At 34.0% G+C, this 11,387-nt stretch overlaps 2 long non-coding RNA genes across 2 annotated transcripts in view; one reads left to right on the top strand and one right to left on the bottom strand.

Moving 5' to 3' along the window:
* Positions 1-9,897: 9,897 nt before the first annotated feature.
* LOC136835843 (uncharacterized) overlaps positions 9,898-11,387 on the bottom strand; it is a 20,446-nt gene continuing 18,956 nt past the window's right edge. Inside the window, exon 3 of the long non-coding RNA XR_010852264.1 lies at positions 9,898-10,627. This is a non-coding gene — a long non-coding RNA (uncharacterized lncRNA). The remainder of the gene's footprint in view (positions 10,628-11,387) is intronic.
* LOC136835850 (uncharacterized) overlaps positions 11,031-11,387 on the top strand; it is a 3,280-nt gene continuing 2,923 nt past the window's right edge. Inside the window, exon 1 of the long non-coding RNA XR_010852265.1 lies at positions 11,031-11,164. This is a non-coding gene — a long non-coding RNA (uncharacterized lncRNA). The remainder of the gene's footprint in view (positions 11,165-11,387) is intronic.

Below are 11,387 nucleotides of genomic sequence, written 5' to 3'. Positions count from 1 at the left end.
TTTATGAAGAGATCACTTACCTGAAATTGCCAAATCATCTCCAAGTTTAGGCTCTCACTCCAACATGCTTCAATAAGCGCAGCAGAAGTTCATTAATGTCATAATATTTTATTATTCATCCAAGTTACTGAAGGTTTGTGTTCGTACGACTCTGCTCAGATTAATTTTCTCTTGGGTCTTCGTCTTTGTCCTGTTTCTTGGCGGAAGTAAATCAAAGACTATTAACTGAATTACATTGTCTAGTTCCTTTGTCATTTTATGGCACGTGTCCTCACGGTTTTATTTTTTTACAGGTACCATTTTGGTTACTGTTTTGAGAGAGAGAGAGAGAGAGAGAGTTGTTGTAGCAAGTTGCTTTGGAATTCTGTCCCAGCCTCAGGTTTCCTGGTTTCTAAAGACTCCTTTTTTTGAAAAGGTAAGTTGATAATTTAATTTTTTATATTTTTTTTACTTATTTTCTTTGTTTTTTCTTGTTTCCTTAGGGCAGAAATCAAATGAAAATATTGGGTTACTGTACTTGTCCTGTTTACAAATATGTTAGTGATTATTATCCATAATATTTTTGTACCCTTACTTTCCATAAAAATTTTGCCAATTGTTTCATATATTCTCATCCTGTTAGTAGATGATAAATTACAGTAAACAGTCATGTACGCTTCTTATCTGTCCAGAGAATTTCTTGTTTTAAATATTTCGAATAGTGCCAAGAATTTACTCAGACTGACGCCTACCCAGAAGACAATTTGAATGAAGAAACTAAAAAGATAAGCATTTTCTTGATTATATATATCTCAAAATTACTAAAAAAACAGGACCTTAAATGTAGTTCTTCAAAATATTTCCCATTCCGCAAGAGAAAAAAAAAATCTTCAGAACGCTGCCATTCTACGAATCAAAATGTTTTGGGAAAAGGGAGCAACATCGCTTTTTCTTCTTAAATTTCACCATCCCTCTCCCTAAGCTGTATTTCGTTTCCTTCAAAGACTGGAACTTCTGACAGATGGAAGAAGACGAAGAAGGCAACAAAAAAATAGTAGAATTTTGGTTCGTCTCCCCATCCCCCCGTTCACTTGTTTGGATTTAGAAAGAAATATTTTTCTTTTCTTTTTTTTGTGAAGCGGAATCCATATATTCCCTAAGGCTGATGTGCAACAATTTTTTCTTACTTAGGATTCCCATGAAAAGATACCATTGAGGAATAGAACATTTTCCCATAAGGAAATGACTTTTCTCGTTATTGCTGTGCTGCTCTTTTCTACAGTTATGTGGTCTATGGATGACCTCGTTAAATAAATCTCAATACATGGACAAAAATGATAAAAGTTCAAGAATAGGAAACGGTCTAATGATAATCTTGATTATTGACATTAATATCCAAATATATGTCAACCCAAAGTATGGAGAGACATTGCAGCTAAAGATAAAATTTTGAGAGAGAGAGAGAGAGAGAGAGAGAGAGAGAGAGAGAGAGAGAGAATAGTGGTTTAAGTACTCTAACAAAGAATACCTTTAAGGAAATCTATTGTCTGTTCTTGGTAACTAGAGAAACACATCACTGTTAGGCTTAGACTTAAAATGGCATGCTTATATATATATATATATATATATATATATATATATATATATATATATATATATATATATATATATATATATATATATATATATATATATATATATATATATATATATATATATATATATATATATATATATATATATATATATATTTTCTAGTCTAGACCAGCATCTAGATATTTCAATATATATATATAATGTATTTCTAGTATATATATATATATATCATATATATATATATATATATATATATATATATATATATATATATATATATATGTTTCGTTTCTAGTCTAGACCAGCATCATCTAGATATTTCAAGCCATAGCTAATGATATTCACTCTGTAGAGTCAGCTATGGAAATAAAGTTGAATGGCATTTTTGATATTAAAGAAAGAACCTTACAATAAATATTATTAATGTCATTTTAAAAGTCATCATCTCTCGTGTTCCAGGTGGTGAATGAAAACACTCAGGTCTTCGGAGCTCTGAGTTATTCAAGAAGGTGAATAATCCGATGATTCAGAAACTCGATGAGTTAATAATAAGGAAAAAAAAATTCTGACAGGGAGAAATGAGGTCAGCTGAATTTTATCTTTGTTCCCCTTTTGTATTTATTTAAAACATCTTCTGGGATCTGTTTCAGAGGCTAGGATGATAATTTTGAAAAGGAGCTTCTTTTTAAGATTCTATTTTTATTTCTCCATTTTTTGGAGGACAGTGATAGGGTTTTTAAAGGTAGGTGTAGATGGCAAGAGGTAGTAATAATTTGATAATAATAATAATAATAATAATAATAATAATAATAATAATAATAATAATAATAATAACAAATTATTTATAATTTATTATTATTTTATAGTGTGGGGGTTCCGGGTTGCATCCTGCCTCCTTAGGAGTCCATCATTTTTCTCACTATGTGCGCTGTTTCTAGTAGCAACCCGGAAACCCACACTATAAAAACCACCCAGTCGAATAGGATGACTATGATAGAACTCCCCCCAAAAAAAAAAATAAATTATTATTAAGAATATTTATTTTATTATTATTATTATTTAGATATGCATTTCTAAAAATGGTCTTAATAAAAACACATTTTAGAAGTATATTAGGAAATTCTTCTTCAATAAATTCACACTAAAAGAGAACCCAGGGACCAGATAAACAATCATTATATTAAAATAGTTCCACATATCTCAAAATCAAGGAAGAGAACGAGGAATTTGATTTCGAAGGGACTGACATAAATAAACAATATTGTTTATCTTTACAATAACTGTCAGATAATTCCTGTCTGTGTTACACCAAGAGCTGATGGCCTCCCTGCGTTTCTCAAATCTTTGTGTATTTTATTTTTAAGGTAAAAAAAAGCCTCGGATGTGGCGGTTCGTTTCCACTGAATAGATTTAATGTGATTTCTTTTCGTAATTTTTTTCTTCGTTCGTTTGCCCTTTGTTATATTGTATTTTAATATTATTCGATTACGTATTGCTTCTTTTAACGTTTCTTTTATCTTTTTTTAAAAATATTTAACTTTATTTGCGACGTGTAAACCCACTTACTAGTGATTTTGGTAACTTGTATTTTTTAAATTATTTTTTGCAGTCTGAAAGCGACGTATCCAAAAAATCTTTTGGAAATGTCATACCTTTAGGTTTATCTCCTTTTTAATAATAATAATAATAATAATAATAATAATAATAATAATGATAATAATTTAATTATTTTTTACAGTCTGAAAGCAACCTACCCAAATAATCTTTTGGATATGTCATACCTTTAGGATTATCTTCTTTTTAATATAATAATAATAATAATAATAATAATAATAATAATAATAATAATGATAATAGTAATTTAATTATTTTTTGCAGTCTGAAAGCAACGTATCCGAAAAATCCTTTGGATATGTCATACCTCTAGGTTTATCTGATTTTCGATAATAATAATAATAATAATAATAATAATAATAATAATAATAATAATAATAATAATAATAATAATACCTTTCTCGTTCACACTGGTGATTAAGGCCGGACAATTATATCTCTCATATAACGGTGGAGGATATAACGTCAATTAAATGGACTAGCGTGCGTGACCCTCTTTGACAAGCTAAATTGCTCAGTCAATAGCGCGCTTCGTATAGAGAGTACCTCTTTATATCTCTATTATTTTTAAATTTAAGTACCAAGCTTCGCGTTTTGTGGACTCTAGTGTATCCTTAGAGAACATTGCCAAGATACAAGCTTACAGTCCTATCAAGTCAATGGAAGGGAGATTTCAACTTTTTGTCTGGATCATTTCCAAAACACGGTTCGTACGTTGAGTAGATTTCTTTTCCTTTTTTTTTTTGCTCACTGAAATAATTAAATAATTAGCCAATTACATCACCGTAGCGATTTTTTTACAGTACTGTTTTATATTAGAAGAGGTTCGTCTTCCACCTGTTTTTTCACGATCCTATAAAATAAATTGAAGAGAGATTTAAACATTTTTTGCTTTGATTCATTTTTTATTTTTCAGCTTTTCTTGCTCTGTGAAACAATTTACAAATTACTTCACTGTAGAGATTTTTTTTGACAGTAGTATGTGTACAGTATTAGAGGTTCGTCTTCCATCTATGCTCTTTCGAACTGTTGTACATAGTTAGTTAAATTAAAAAACATGAAACGAGATACGCTTTCTATCCAGAGCCCGCTTCGGGAATACTGTAGTGTTTCAAACTTTATTTGGTTAAAAGAAAAAATATTGAGATGACGTATAAACATTCACTAAGAAATTCATTCCATTAATACGTTTCCTCTTCGTCGTCTTCGTGTAGAATTATTCATAATGTTTATTCATTATGTAGTGAATGAGGTCACGATCACATTTGTGGGTCAAATCTGATTGAATTAGTAAAAACATGCTAATGTTCGATTTTTTTTAAGTCCTATTTATTATTTGGAGATTATTGTAATTATTAATTACAGAGCCTCGATGGCCAAGTCGGTTAGAGCAGCAGCTTCGGACTTCATAGAGGTCTGTGGCCCGGGTTCAAATCCGCAGCCAACCGGTCGGAGAGGTGGACACTTTGCTATCCGTGTAGACACCCCAGGATTATGTATGTAATCAACGGATAGGTTTGCTTAAAAGCAAATGGGTGTTACAGACTAATACACACACAAACAAAGCCACTCCAACATCTCCTAGAAACATAACAGACACCTCACACGTCTCGACTGTCGACTTAACGGCGCAACAACTTCTCGCTGCTGGGAGAAAGGGCGCTGGTGACCGGTACAATACATGTACATACGCTACCGGGGTCTAAGCGATGACACGCAGGACAGCCGATCAAGACTATGGTCTACCCCAAAGCCAAATCAAAGTCCTTCAAAAGAAGGCATCGTGGTTACCCCATACAAATGGGGAAAAAAGCACGTTAAAAGAAGAATTGTAATTATTATTTACAATAGAATGACATTAATCATCGTTAATGATAATTCCTTTCTTCCTTTACGTCTGAAAAATAATTTTTAGTCTAGTGATCAGTTTAGATATACAGATAATCTTGCCTATTCGTAGTATGATCTCATTTCATCCACTGATTTACGAAGTACAATACTTGACTTGAAAAGAGTGAGCTACCAGAATATTTATTTTGCATTTGTAACTGTTCTCTTAGTTGATAATTTCTAACAGCCTTTAAGCGCTTTGCCATTTTGGTCATTAAACTAAACCGTATGCCCGAAACTTTAATGACTCACAAATATCTAATGGTAAACTTATCCAGGATGCTTAATTATGGTAATTATAGATCAATTAGCATTCTGAGTGAGTTTCTGTTGTTCCCAATTAAGTTTGTAGCTTGCTGTAATTGATGCCAGAGCTCTCACGCTTACTTAAACAGATATGTACAGAGAGAGAGAGAGAGAGAGAGAGAGAGAGAGAGAGAGAGAGAGAGAGAGAGAGAGAGAGAGAGAGAGAGAGATTACAAAATCTGTGTACTGTGTGTTTCTATCCTACTGTAAAGTTTTTGAATAGAATCTTTGAAAAAATAAATAAACAGAGGTCACGTGACTCTGAAAACGTTATGGTTAAATATCATGTTACCATAAGGAAATTACAATTACAAAACATGCATATTAGGAAGATTCACCGTGTATATTTTTTGGGGGGTTGGAATAATCACTATTTAAAGCATATATTCATATCTCTATCTCATAGAAAGAGAGAGAGAGAGAGAGAGAAGTAGATTTTGCCCTTTGATAATTTTATACCTAGCAGTATCTTCACTATTCCTTAGTATTTTTCATTAACATATTCCCTGCGTAGAATTCCAGGAATTGATCGTAAGATTATATTTGAAATCAGTATTACCACATATTCAAATACTTGTTTACTTTCGTGTACCTAACTTTACTCTTCTCATTGATATATCTTAGTAATAATGCAAAATGACGGAAGGTAAATGATCAAACCACAGTAAAACTGTTAGTGAAATGTATAAGCCAGTTAAATGTATAGGGCACTCTTAAAAAGACGTTTCCAGGCCTGCAAAGAACACCAAGGAAGCATAAATGTTCATAAATGTCCAGAGAAATAAACTTTAGGACGAAAGTCCTCCTTGGGGATTTGCCCATGCAGAAGCTCACATGCCTTATCCATATATCTTTGCAACGGCCCCTCCTAGACCCATATATATTCCCATGTAAGTATAGTCCACTTGGACCAACATCCTTCCCTCCAACTGAAATTCAAGGGGATATGATGCTATCAGAGCCCGAACAAGTTCTAATTAGCCAGAAGACATGTTTTCAACATCCTGCAGATGTTGACGTTTACAAGAAGGTTTGTTTGTCCATTTACTAACATTACAAAAGAATTTAAAGAAGGATTTCAATTACGTTTGCTAAATAGTTTGCCATGAAGTCTAGGACCAGTCTATCGATTTCTGTATTGATATTTTTACATCTGCTTGTCTTGGATTACGTCAGTACTGAAAATTGTCACTGAAAACTTTGTCGAAGATCTACAGACTGTTTTTCTTCGGTTTTTGTTTAGTTACAATAGCTTTACAAAGCGAGACTGACACATTTACAATATTTTTACTAATTTAATGATTTACAGACTAGGCCCATCACGCATGTATCGGAGACCAAACTATAAATGGGGCATTGTCCAAGATGTCAAAAAATAATAAGAAAAAATTAGATAAAATCCCCCCAAGATTTTGCCGTCTTCCTCACCTCTTCCCAAAATTTGTATTTAATAGTAATCTTGGAGGCTTTTTCATACACAGCTTCTTCCCAAACGGTGTGGGCTAGAGTACCTCTGGGTGCGATTACTGTAACTTCTCCCAGTGCAACCCACTTTTTCTTCTTTCAGTTATTTGTAAAATATTCTTTTTAATTAATGTTTTCTGTACGTGAGAAAAATGAGTGACTCTCATTCGTGATCTTCTTATGATTAATATCTGAAGATATTTGGGCACTTCTTGTAAAGCCTCTACAGTTTTTAACTTGTTCTGGGCAGCAGATTTTGTGGTCATTCTGCCTCTTTGTAAATTCACCAGAAATTTATTAATGGAGAATTGATTTCCAGTTTCTGTTGTAGCTGATGGAGAATTGATTTCCAATTCCTGTTGCAGCTGATAGAGCTACGCCTTTCCTCTTTGTTATCTCAAGTAGTGTCTCGCAACTTTGAAACTATTCTTAGCCATTCCTTTTGTATAAAATAGATCCTGCCACTTTTTCCAGAATATCCTTCGTTCCTTCTCGCAAAAGCTCTTATATGCTCTTAGTGAGTTTAATATTCTTCTCGAGACTTATTTATAACGTGAATTTGGGATCGTTATTGTGAAGTGGGCTTAAGGAAGCTTCATACTGAGAATGGCTAAGTATTCATTAGTGCTTGTACATTAATCCTTCTATAAATGAATGCGTATATAAATATACACGTAGGTATTTATGTAAACATATATATATATAGATATATATATATATATATATATATATATATATATATATTATATATATATATACATTATATATTTATTATATATATATATATATATATATATATATATATATATATATATATATATATATATAATATATATATTATATAACTAATTAATAACCATCGTCGACGTTTTCTTCGTCTTTCAATGTAACCAATATTGCCTCCCGCTAAGTTCATGGAGAAACGTTGCTCGTTCTAACTTTCCGTCCGTTCATTTCAGGACAAGTAATCAAAGCATGATTAGCATCTAATTATCTGCTTTAACTTCGCGATGAGCTGGAATTATGATCCGTGATATATTGTGTTCTTTAACTTTTCATTTGTGAGGATTATTCGTATTATTAGGCACTAATTGTCTTTGCTCTTTTTTTTTAATGAAGTTTAGTCTGCTAAGTAAAGCACTGGGGCACTTCCTGCCATTCAGCGGTTAAGACAGTGAAAAAAGGGAATTGGTTTGGTTGGCCAGCAGTATAAACAGATCCAAGGGAGATGAAGTACAACGATCTGAAGGTGGAACTGTGGGAGAGACAGCAAGATTGAAGAGAGGAAATGGGAACGGAGGCAAAGTAAGAGGCTGTAGTTTGGGTGCAGTTACGAGCCGAAGGGATGCTGCAAGCACCCTCTAGAAATGCTTCCAGTGCATTACGTGAGGTGCACTGACGGCGCTATCACCCTATGAGCCTCTGACTGTTGTGAACTATCCAGCAAAAGCTGCGAACTAATAGTGTCATTCTTTTATATATGTGTTTTGATCTTGTGCGCCTGGTCGTCATAATATTTGTCCAACTCTCTTATTGGAAGGATGATTACAAATCCTAAAATTACCTTCAAATTGTTTTTTGGGGATACAAGGTATCGTCTGTTCCAACCCCGTAAGTGAGTTGCGCCTGCATTGCGCCTAAGGTGGTGCACTGCAGACATTACTAAATGTTTGCATTATGTCTTCAACCCATAACTGTGGTCACATTTTAGCCTTTTACTTTACCTCCGTTCTCATTTCATTTCTTCAATCCCGCTGTTCAACCACTCCATCTTCCACTTTTCATTGTCGTAAGCGCTGAATGGCTTTGTAGCCAAATTTTCATAAATCATATTGAATTGCTGTTTCTTAAATATATATATTCAATTTAATTTATGATCTCGATTCATGGTTGTTAACCATAGAAATAGATGGAAACGGGTCATCCGAAACGGCGACCCCATATAAAAATGGGAACAAGCTGGAAGAAGAAGATTCATGGTTGTTAACAGACCGTGAAATTCTGCAAATTTTCACAAATCAAATAAAATCACCTGTCTCAAAAATTTATATATTCGATTTTATTTGTGACCTCGATTCATAATTATCAACAGTCAGTGAAATTCAGCTTCGCAGGGAATATGCTTCCCAAAACCTCTCTTCTTTCCTTCCCTTAAACTGATGAGGAAAAGCGACTCCATTTGCTTTATGAGGGTCCTTAAGGAAGGAAAGGGGTGGGGAAGGGTTCCTCATAAAAGTTGCTAACTCCATTTCGAGTTAGTCATTGGGGACGTTAAAACTGCATTATTTATCGGACTTTGGTCATTTAGACTTTCGCTCTCTCTCTCTCTCTTTTGCCTCTTGAGAGTTTCGTTTCAAATTCCTCGTTTTTCTTTTCCTCCGAGACGAATGGGCTGCTTAGGGCACACGGTGACAGGACTGGATTTTGTTATTGATTGGGAATATTATACAAAAATGTGTGAGTTATTATTATTATTACTATTGAAATGTATATACAAAATACGTTTAGAATATATATATTTACTTCTACCTCACTATGGATTTCTTCACCTTTATTATTAAAATGAGCATAAATGGCTAGGACAGAAATAGCAAGTTTAGAGCTTATACAATTAAATATATTGACTTGTGGCATAGGAGTAATGTAGGTTCATTATGTTTATTGTATAAAATGTGCTACAACGAGGAACTACCCCTGCACTCTTCTTTACCTGACCTAGCTGCGTTTTCGCAACCCTGCAGAATGCTGCTGTAGACGGTGAGTCATTTTGTAGTATCAGGTTTAATATCATTCAGTTTGCTAGGAGTTTTATCTTGACTACAAATGAGACGTGGAACAGTTTGCTTAGTGCAGCTGTGGAATCTTCTGATCTCCAAATGTTTAAGCGAGGAGCAAATTCATGCCTGGTCTGTTTACGTCTCCTGAATTTCAGGTGCATCGGTTTTATTTTCTGTTCCTTAATATTTATTTGTTTATCACCTTTTCCTATAACTTGTCTCTCTATGCAGCCTGTTTTCCCTTTGGAGCCCTCGTGGGTTTATAGTCTGTTGACTCTGTCCGTAAGGGCCTTCAGCTGATGACATAAGGAGAAGAAGAAATGTCTGTCATAAATTATGCAGTAAACTTATTTCGAAAATGGATTACATAAAATAGTGTAGTTGTATTTTTTGTGATTTAACACCTAGAATTTACTTCCATATATGACTCACTGATCAGTCATATTGAGAGAGAGAGAGAGAGAGAGAGAGAGAGAGAGAGAGAGAGAGAGAGAGAGAGAGAGAGAGAGAGAGAGGAGTTTGGAAGGGGAGGCAGGGATACGATGCCTGCTAATTGTTAGCACATGTCACAAGCCTTGACATCATCTTGCTGATGACGTCAGTGTGAGATCCTTAGTCAGCCTATGGGACTGTCGCCCTTTCAGGATGTCGTCCTACCGCTGCTGCTCAGCTCCTTGCCAGTTTCCGTCATCTACTTTGTCCTGACTCTCGTTGCGAGACTGTAGTAGAACCTTAGACCTAGTTCCTGCTGCGGGTCTCTTCTCATATGACATCTCCCACATACAGAAGGTCCTCAAGGATATGTTGTTGGTCACTTACATACCCAGACCCTACTGCATGAGGTCAGCTATGGAGTTTACAAACAAAGGGCGCGGAAAACACATCACCTTATTTACGTGGAAAGCTTATTGACAAACATGCCTGTCGAGGAAACCACCAACATCATCTTGGATGGTGTATGTAGGTCAAACATATATCCCCTCCTCCAATCTGAAGACGTCCTGCAAATGTGCAAAAGTCTGTTAGCTTGCATTTAACATTCACATTTTACTTACATAAAGGAGAGAGAATAAGTTTAGCAATCCGCTAGTACAGTTCAACTTTGGGTTTTATTGAGAATATGGTTTCACTGAGAATATTTTGCATATACAATGTTACTGTCTTTAACCTTTTTTTGTGACTTGCCTCTGTTGTTGACAGTGATCTGTTACATTCACTATTCATGTTTAAATGCATGATTATTATTTTATCAACGCTTCCATTCATCTGCCATTAATTGTAACCCATATTATTTCATTTCTATAGTTTCAGCGACCATCATAACCTTAATATTCCTCCCATTTACTTTAAACTTTCTCCTGTTGAAGACTTTCTCTAGCTCTCTCTCTCTCTCCTCCAGCAAAACGACTGTACGGAATTCCAGCTTGGAGGACTGGTGAACCGTAGGACGGGAGCAATCCACGGCCCTAGCAAACCTAGTAATGCTGTATACCATACAGTCACTGCAAGCAACTTTGGTTGATTACAACTCTCTCAAGGTTGGTGTTTTTTTTTTTTATATATATATCCCTTATATATAGTATGTATATATATATATATATATATATATATATATATATATATATATTATATATATATATATATAGTATATATATATATATATATATATATATATATATATATAAATATCAAAATTAAACTGTAATCTTACTATATGTTAAATTAATCAACACAAGAGAAGGTGGAGAGAGAGAGAGAGAG

The sequence above is a fragment of the Macrobrachium rosenbergii genome, chromosome 4, assembly GCF_040412425.1.
Source record: "Macrobrachium rosenbergii isolate ZJJX-2024 chromosome 4, ASM4041242v1, whole genome shotgun sequence".
Lineage (NCBI taxonomy): Eukaryota > Metazoa > Arthropoda > Malacostraca > Decapoda > Palaemonidae > Macrobrachium > Macrobrachium rosenbergii.
The sequence above is the reverse complement of the archived record's forward strand: the minus strand, read 5'-3'. Positions and strand labels throughout refer to the sequence as shown.